General features: G+C 48.9%; 1 long non-coding RNA gene across 1 annotated transcript; it reads left to right on the top strand.

Annotated features, from left to right (window-relative positions):
• The first annotated feature begins 445 nt into the window (after positions 1–445).
• On the top strand, positions 446–1,916 carry LOC120976607 (uncharacterized). The gene is made up of 2 exons (XR_005772519.3): positions 446–1,317; positions 1,404–1,916. It is a non-coding gene; the product is annotated as an uncharacterized lncRNA (long non-coding RNA).
• The last annotated feature ends 8,121 nt before the right edge of the window (positions 1,917–10,037 follow it).

Raw genomic sequence — 10,037 nt, 5'->3', positions numbered from 1 at the left:
GACGACGGCAACTACTCGGTGTTCAGCCAGTTTCTTTTAGATTAGTTTATTATGTATTTGCTATGTAATGAAAATTGGCGAACTTTGTCGAAATATATGCCCAAGTTGGCCGAAATTTGTCGTGTTTAGCCGAACTTCGCGCGAACTGTGCCGAAATTTGCTATACATTTTTAATTTTTAAACGTGCCTGGGGCGGCCCTGGGGCCAGCGGCTGGGGACCAACTCGCGCCTAGGCCCATTTTTTTACGCCGGCTCACCCCCAGGCGGCGATTTTAGGCGCCCCCTGGGGGGCCAACGGCTGGAGATGCTCTTAGCTTTGTCTTTTCTAGTCTCTTTTGATTTGAGCTAGTCTATATATAAGTACTATCATTTGCTATCTCTACTCCTAATGAACGAGTTGGTTGAATAGTATCCCGGTTTATTTTCGTCTCACCTCCCACCACCTCTCCCATGCTAAAACCGAATCGTGTCTGATACTCCTTCCATTTATTCGTAATGTATTTATGTGAAAAAATCAATTATGATTAATCTCTAATCAATCTCTGAAAAATCAAATCTAAATTAATCAACTATACCATAAGTTCCTCAATCACATTAATTAATATTTCCATATGTTTAAAAATTACATTAATTAACGTTACCATACCTTGCCCAAAAAACCAAGTACATGCCCTCCTAGGGCTCACCGCCGCCGCGACTGCCCTCCTCCCCTCGACCCGCCTGCCACGCGACGTCATGGCGCCTCTGCATCCTCATCGAGCTCCTCCTCCTCATGCCCCAGTCCTGCATGCAACTCCAAGGACCACACCGGTCTCGTCGCCGCCGTACTCCGATGCGCCTCGTTCTAATCAACATCGGGGCCTCCGCCGCGTCCAGGCTTGTGGCGGCGCACTGTCGTTGAGGCCATGGCCGGTACCGCGACCACATCAGCCTTCGTCTTACTCCAGGTCATCGTCCTCGTCGACTTCGCCTTCGCCATGGTGCTGGCGTCCTCCTCCTAGGATTCCTGCATCGGAGCTGGCAAGCAGCAAGCTACCAGGCGAGCATGGGGAACTACCTGATAGCAGCAGCGGCCGTTGAGAGCCACGTGAAGCAACAGCTAAGGCTGGATAGCCACATCCTCCTCCAGATCCCATCTCTTTTTTCCTCATCTGACGCCCAAGCGCCACCATCCGCGTTGGACCACCGTCAACATCCTCGTGGTATTGATGATCCTCCTCACGCTGTACTCTCCATCTCTCACCTCTTTTGGGTGGCGATGACTGTAGATCGAGGGCAACGGCGGCGGGACCTAGGCCAGCACCGGCGGCGACCCAGGTATTTTTCATGTAGATTCAAAGTAAAATTAGTTGTCTTGATCAGATTTTTTTAGAAAACTAATTAGGCACACTTTCTACTCGAAGCGGCCGGAGCAAGTAATTAGCCCGTCCATGGCTGCCATTAGCAAGGTCTGGCAGAAGGCCAAGTACTCCTATTGTAATTTGTAATTGGTGCACACAAGATGACGATAATGGCCACCAACGACACAAGCACATCAGGTGGCCAGCAGCCTGACTCGTGGGTGTTGGCGGCTAATCTATCAGATCTGTGAATATATTGCATTTTGATAAAATTCTACTGCCATACACATCTATGGTTGTGTGCTTGCCTCCTTCAACCAAATGGAACCAAAGTTTGCATTGTGGTGGCTGGCATATGAAATCCTAAGATAACCATAGTTGTGGAAGTCCTATTTTTTTATCCTGCGATGTTGTATAGAAAAGCCGCAGGAGCAAAATCCTCAGCTTCTCACGTAATTTTATAATCTAACAATTCCAACTTGTTGCATGCATCAGGTAATCTGCCACTCAAGCCTCTATGTATGTTTGTTTGCCATTTTATTTGTTCCATTGGAGTTATGACGCTCTCCATGCATACATGTAGCTATCTTCTTTTTTTTTTTACAAAAGGAGAATGACTCCCGGCCTCTGCATCTGGAAGATGCATACGGCCACTTTATTGATTATTCTCGAGGACCTTACAAAGTGTTACAACAATATGCTTGAATCTACCATCTAGGCAACATATGCCGCTACTCCTATCCATACGATGAAGGGGTGCTAGCTGGGCCACTACCCAGACCACTCACCTAAACCTAACATCAAAAGCCGGAATCCCCAGCCTAGCCACATACCGGGTCTGGGGCATAAACCGGTCTGACGCACTGACAGGTGTCGTCTCCGCCATCTTCCACTGGTCCATCTCCAAGCAGATTGAAGTGCCAACCTTGGCAGGCTCCTCCGCCATCAACGCCACCATGACGCCAAATGACGACCACCACCTACGCTAGAACATCGCCAAGCAGATGGAGCGCTACCACAAGATGAAAATCAGCGGTAAAATGGCCGCCGCCAAACACCTCACACGCACCACAAAGCGCCCACCGTGCTTCCGGAAACCCCAGGCGACGCCTTCAAGAAGGAGCGCGACGAAGGTACGACGCCGTCGCCCACAAGGGGAACTAGAGCTTTCGCCCAAATGAAGAGCACAGTGAGAAACGGGATAAGATCTCGACAAGGCCTCCAAGAAGGGAACCGACGCCCACAAAGGCGCCGCCATTGTCGTGGCCTCCGCCGACGGCCAAGGGTTTCCCCCGATCCCGCCCCCGTCCCATCCATCCGGCCAGAGACCTGGCCAGGGGAGCGCACGCAGCCAGAGAAGGCGTTGGACTTCATCGAAGCAGGCACGCCGGGTGACGGGGCACCCCGACCCACCGAAGTAGACGTCCACCGAGACCTCGCCGCCCGCACAGCCGAAGTCGCGGACCACCAGCTCCCACGGCCGTCGCCCGTCGAGAGGCCACGCCGTCCACACCGCCCGAGGCCGCCGCCCCGGCATCCACCCACCGCGCACATCCCGTCAAAACACGAAGAACGACCCACATCGCCGCCACCAGGGAGACCACACCGCGAGCACCCAAACCGGGCGACGAGGCAGGGCCGCGCCGGCCAGATCCGGGCGGATCCGGTGATCCCCGGCCCACCAGCCGCCAGAGAGGAGCCGGCCCCGATCCAGGGCGAGCCGGCCTGATCTGGCAGTCGGACCTTCCCAGGAGACCCCCACACCGGATCTGGAGAGGGGCTAGCGACAGCTCCGGCGACCGACGGCCGCCACAGAGGGCCCGCGTCGGCGGCCACCAGGAGCTGGGGAGGCGGGCGGCGGCGTCTGATGCGGGGTGGGGGCACCTCCAACGTCGAGGCGGGTGCGCGGGGAAACCCCGCCGCCGCCTACCGCCCCGCGGGCGGCTGCCGGCGGCGGCGGGGGAGGAGGAGGGGAGGCTGGGGGAAACCGGCGGGCGGCTAGGGTTTCGCCCCCGAGTCGCCCGGAGCGGACGACGCGAGGGGGAGCTATCTTTTTCTTGTCTTCCATCTATGGTTATAAAGGTTTGGTCTGAAGGCGTTGAAGGAGTCCCATGCACGCATGCACAATGCTGACATATACGCATGTTCCTTTTAAACACTTGCATGTTCATCTGCTATTATTCATCTCAAGATGATGATGTAACATGTACTACCTCTAATTTTGCTTCACTTTCACTGAATTATTGAAAACTAAGCACTGACATTCTTTGTAAATCGATATAGTGTTCTCCTAAGATGATGAGGTTGTGAATCTGAAAATTTTGACTCCTCAGACGCGAAACTACATTTATGGGAAGCCATCAGATACCCGAAGCCAAAATCCGATGGGTTTTCTCCTTGAAATGCAAAAAATATGGGTTAGCGTTTAATCTACCATGTTTATTGTATTTGTGTGTCTAATCTGATGTCTTCCCTAAATAGTTTGATTGAAATATTAGCAGCACATTTATTGTCAAGATTATTAATGACATGGTTGTGCTGTTTGTCAAACAAGCAATATTCTAGTGCCTCGAGCACACAAAAAATGGTAAAATGCGGTCAAGGGGCTGTTCGTCTCTTGGTAAGCTTGCAAAACCCAAAAGGATCCACATTTTGTCCATTTTTACCATCTCTGTGCAGTTTGACATGATCCACTGATTTATCATATATATTTTTCTAAGTGATGTACTGCACAGTTCATTGTTAGTCTGAAATTCTGAATGCTTTAGCACCTACATCAGAGATGTTCATCATGCACATTCTTGACACTGCACACATGTGGGTCCAGTGTGAAGGCCCATCCTATAGCGCCTTCCAGCTTTAAACTCCATCTGGATATAGCTACACTCTTATTTGATTCATAGCTATGTGGAATGGTTGCAGATAGAAGGTCTCATTTGTGATGTTCTGGAATTATAGGTATGTAGATCATTGTGTCCATGGTTCTTTTGAGTGAGCACTTACCTGCTGAGAATACAATATGACTTCTTATGGATTTAGGTGAAACTTATGTATGTACCCGTGTGTTATTGTAGTATATTGTAGCACTTATCTACTAGAAAAACATGTTCTTGTTGAGTTGCTTCTTTGACAGGTGTGTCTTTTTAATAGATTTTTTGTCAGATTTTGTTGTGATCATTAATATTTTAGAGGTGTATCGTTCATATTGGCTAGCTAGCAAAGCATCTGATTTGTTATTTTCTTGTCATTTGTGGGGCAACTCTTATGACTGTCTCCAGCAGTACAAGGATAAACGTACATGAAGGAAATATGCCCTAGAGGCAATAATAAAGTTGTTATTTATATTTCCTTATATCATGATAAATGTTTATTATTCATGCTAGAATTATATTTACCGGAAACTTAGTACATGTGTGAATACATAGACAAATAGAGTGTCGCTGGTATGCCTCTACTTGACTAGCTCGTTAATCAAAGATGGTTAAGTTTCCTAGCCATAGACATGAGTTGTCATTTGATGAACGGGATCACATCATTAGAGAATGATGTGATTGACTTGACCCATCCGTTAGCTTAGCACGATGATCGTTTAGTTTCTTGCTATTGCTTTCTTCATAACTTATACATGTTCATATGACTATGAGATTATGCAACTCCCGAATACCGGAGGAACACTTAGTGTGCTATCAAACGTCACAACGTAACTGGGTGATTATAAAGATGCTCTACAGGTGTCTCCGATGGTGTTTGTTGAGTTGGCATAGATCGAGATTAGGATTTGTCACTCCGATTGTCGGAGAGGTACCTCTGGGCCCACTCGGTAATGCTCATCACTATAAGCTTTGCAAGCAATGTGACTAATGAGTTAGTTACGGGATGATGCATTACAGAACGAGTAAAGAGACTTGCCGGTAACGAGATTGAACTAGGTATTGAGATACCGACGATCGAATCTCGGGCAAGTAACATACCGATGACAAAGGGAATAACGTATGTTGTTATGCGGTTTGACCGATAAAAGTCTTCGTAGAATATGTAGGAACTAATATGAGCATCCAGGTTCCGCTATTGGTTATTGACCAGATATGAGTCTCAGGGCGTGTTCAGATTCCCTCCACTCCTCAACTCCGCTCATGGAGCCGGTGGAGCGGCACCGAACGCCCGAACACTGCGGAGTTAAAAATCTGGAGCGGAGCAGGCTACAGTGCAATTCCACGGAGCTACAGTTTTCAGGAGCTCAGATCTGTAAAATCAGAGAGTTGATAAGATTTATGGAAGAATTGCCACCGCCAAGTGGAAAACGGTTGGAGCGGCCGCGCCCGACTCGCTCGTTTATGCAGTTCCGTCTCTCCTCCTGGATCGGGAGCGAAGCTGCTTGCCGAACAGTTTTTTTCTAGCGCTATTTTTTAGAAGGAGCGGCATTTTGGGTGGAGGAGCGGGAGTTGGGGATTCAGAGGAGCTGGACCATTTCCGAACAGGCCCTCAGTCATGTCTACATAGTTCTCGAACCCGTAGGGTCCGCACGCTTAACGTTCGATGACGATCGGTATTATGAGTTTATGTGTTTTGATGTACCAAAGGTTGTTCAGAGTCCCGGATGTGATCACGGACATGACGAGGAGTCTCGGAATGGTCGAGACATAAAGATCGATATATTGGAAAGCTATGTTTGGACATCGGAATGGTTCCGGGTGAGTTCGGGCATTTACCGGAGTACCGGGGGTTTACCGGAACCCCCCGGGGAGTTAATGGGCCTTAATGGGCCATGGTGGAAGAGAGGAGGAGGCGGCCAAGGTGCCCCCCAAGCCCAATCCGAATTGGGAGGGGGTCGGCCCCCCTTTCCTTCTCTCCCTCTCCCTCTTCCTTCTTCTCCTACTCCAACTAGGTAAGGGGGGAAACCTACTCCTACTGGGAGTAGGACTCCCCCCCTTGGGCGCGCCATGAGAGGGCCGACCCTCCCCTCCTCCACTCCTCCACTCCTTTATATACGGGGGAGGGGGGCACCCCATAGACACACATGTTGATTGTTTAGCCGTGTGCGGTGCCCCCCTCCATAGATTTCCACCTCGGTCATATCGTTGTAGTGCATAGGCAAAGCCCTGCGTCGGTAACTTCATCATCGCCGTCAGCACGTCGTCGTGCTGACGAAACTCTCCCTCGACCTTAGCTGGATCTAGAGTTCGTGGGACGTCACCGAGCTGAACGTGTGCAGATCGCGGAGGTGCCGTACCTTCGGTGCTAGGATCGGTCGGATCGTGAAGACGTACGACTACATCAACCGCGTTGTCATTACGCTTCCGCTTTCGGTCTACGAGGGTACATGGACAACACTCTCCCTTCTCGTTGCTATGCATCACCTAGATAGATCTTGCGTGATCGTAGGATTTTTTTTGAAATTACTGCGTTCCCCAACAGTGGCATTCGAGCCAGGTCTATGCGTAGATGTTATATGCACGAGTAGAACACAAAGAGTTGTGGGCGATAATAGTCATACTACTTGCCAGCATGTCATACTTTGATTCGGCGGTATTGTTGGATGAAACGGCTCAGACCGACATTACACGAAACTGGTTCTACCGACGTGCTTCGCATAGAGGTGGCTAGTGGGTGTCTGTTTCTCGAACTTTAGTTGAATCAAGTGTGACTACGCCCAGTCCTTGTTGAAGGTTAAAATAGCAAACTTGATGAAAAATCGTTGTGGTTTTGATGTGTAGGTAAGAACGGTTCTTGCTAAGCCCGTAGCAGCCACGTAAAACTTGCAACAACAAAGTAGAGGACGTCTAACTTGTTTTTGCAGGGCATGTTGTGATGTGATATGGTCAAGACGTGATTATATAAATTGTTGTATGAGATGATCATGTTTTGTAACACAGTTATCGGCAACTGGCAGGAGCCATATGGTTGTCGCTTTATTGTATGAAATGCAATCGCCATGTAATTGCTTTACTTTATCACTAAGCGGTAGCGATAGTCGTAGAAGCAATAGTTGGCGAGACGACAACGATGCTTCGATGGAGATCAAGGTGTCAAGCCGGTGACGATGGTGATCATGACGGTGCTTTGGAGATGGAGATCAAAGGCACAAGATGATGATGGCCATATCATATCACTTATATTGATTGCATGTGATGTTTATCCTTTATGCATCTTATTTTGCTTAGTTCGGCGGTAGCATTATAAGATGATCTCTCACTAAATTTCAAGGTATAAGTGTTCTCCCTGAGTATGCACCGTTGCGACAGTTCGTCGTGCCGAGACACCACGTGATGATCGGGTGTGATAAGCTCTACGTTCACACAACGGGTGCAAGCCAGTTTTGCACACGCAGAATACTCGGGTTAAACTTGACGAGCCTAGCATATGCAGATATAGCCTCGGAACACTGAGACCGAAAGGTCGAGCATGAACCATATAGTAGATATGATCAACATAGTGATGTTCACCATTGAAAACTACTCCATCTCACGTGATGACCGGACATGGTTTAGTTGATATGGATCACGTGATCACGTAGATGATTAGAGGGATGTCTATCTAAGTGGGAGTTCTTAAGTAATATGATTAATTGAACTTTAATTTATCATGAACTTAGTACCTGATAGTATTTTGCATGTCTATGTTGTTGTAGATAAATGGCCCGTGCTGTTGTTTCATTGAATTTTAATGCGTTCCTAGAGAAAGCTAAGTTGAAACATGATGGTAGCAATTACACGGACTGGGTCCGTAACTTGAGGATTATCCTCATTGCTGCACAGAAGAATTACGTCCTGGAAGCACCGCTAGGTGTACCACCCGCACCGGCAACTACAGACATTGTGAAGCCTGACAGCCGCGTGTTGATGACTACTCGATAGTTCAGTGTGCCATGCTTTACGGCTTAGAACCGAGACTTCAACGACGTTTTGAACGTCATGGAGCATATGAGATGTTCCAGGAGTTGAGGTTAATATTTCAAGCAAATGCCCGGATTAGGAGATATGAAGTCTCCAATAAGTTCTACAGCTGCAAGATGGAGGAGAATAGTTCTGTCAGTGAACATATACTCAAAATGTCTGGGTACCACAACCACTTGACTCAACTGGGATTTAATCTTCGTGATGATAGTGTCATTGATAGAGTTCTTCAATCATTGCCACCAAGCTACAAGAGCTTCGTGATGAACTATAATATGCAAGGGATGGATAAGGCAATTCCCGAGCTCTTCGCGATGCTAAAGGCTACGGAGGTAGAAATCAAGAAGGAGCATCAAGTGTTGATGGTCAACAAGACCACTAGTTTCAAGAAAAAGGGTAAAGGGAAGAATGGGAATGTCGGTGTCAAAACCGGCGGATCTCGGGTAGGGGGTCCCGAATTGTGCGCCTAAGGTCGATGGTAACAGGAGACGGGGGACACGATGTTACCCAGGTTCAGGCCCTCTCTATGGAGGTAATACCCTACTTCCTGCTTGGTTGATTTTGATGAATATTAGTATTACAAGAGTTGATCTACCTCGAGATCGTAATGGCTAAAACCCTAAGAGTCTAGCCTGTATGACTATGATTATGATTCTTGTCCCTACGGACTAAGCCCTCCGGTTTATATAGACAACGGAGGGGGCTAGGGTTGTACAAAGTCGGTTACAGAGAAAGGAATCTTCATATTGGGACGCCAAGCTTGCCTTCCACGCCAAGGAGAGTCCCATCAGGACACGGGAGATAATCTTCGGTCTTGTATCTTCACAGCCCATCTGTCCGGCCCATGCAACATAGTCCGGACGCCCGAGAACCCCCTAATCCAGGACTCCCTCAGTAGCCCCTGAACCAGGCTTCAATGACGAGGTGTCCGGCGCGCAAATTGTCTTCGGCATTGCAAGGCGGGTTCCTTCTCCGAATACTCACAGTCTTCGGACGCAACGAACGTGTCCGGCTCTACAAAACAAATTCCCTACACAACCGCAGAGAGTATAATATTTCACGAGTCCAATCCGCTGACAACTTTTGGTAAGGTGACACCACGTCATCATCCGGTCATTATTCTGAACTGATTTTCGGCCTGCCGCTTCGAGATGCAGTCTTATTGGCACGTCTTGTCAAAGCAGAGATCGTGTCCCCTTATTGCGGGATTCTCATCAATACGGGCGTGGGTAATCCAACCGTGCCATTTACACAGCCCTTGGGAACAGGCGATTTTTAAGGCGAGTGGGGAGGCGCTTGATATTCACTGCCTTTATAAGGAGATAAGGATTCCCTTCTTTCACCCACGCCTTCTCTCTATCTCTGTCCTCCCATTCTCGAGCTCTAGCGCCCCAGTCCTCAGCTTTTCTTCCTCAAGAAAGCACTCGATCATGTCCGGATCTGGAGTGCAAGGCAAGTGGATGGCCTCCTCCGTCAAGGAGAAGGATATCACCAAGCTTCGGGAGGCCGGGTATCTGGCGAAAGAAATCGCCCACTGGCTTCCGGCCAAGGGGCAAATCGTCCCCACCCCGAAGCCCGATGAGAGGGTGGTGTTCATCCCCCATTTCGTCCGCGGGTTAGGGTTTCCTCTCCACCCTTTCGTCCGCGGACTCATGTTTTATGACGGGCTAGATTTCCATGATCGAGCCCCAAACTCCTTCCTCAACATCTCGGCATTCATTGTCGTGTGTGAGGCTTTCCTCCGCATTCCACCCCACTTCGGACTGTGGCTCAAGATCTTCAACGTGAAGCCGAAGGTGGTGGA

This window comes from Aegilops tauschii, chromosome 3 (assembly GCF_002575655.3).
Source record: "Aegilops tauschii subsp. strangulata cultivar AL8/78 chromosome 3, Aet v6.0, whole genome shotgun sequence".
Lineage (NCBI taxonomy): Eukaryota > Viridiplantae > Streptophyta > Magnoliopsida > Poales > Poaceae > Aegilops > Aegilops tauschii.
This window is presented reverse-complemented; position numbering and strand designations above follow the sequence as displayed.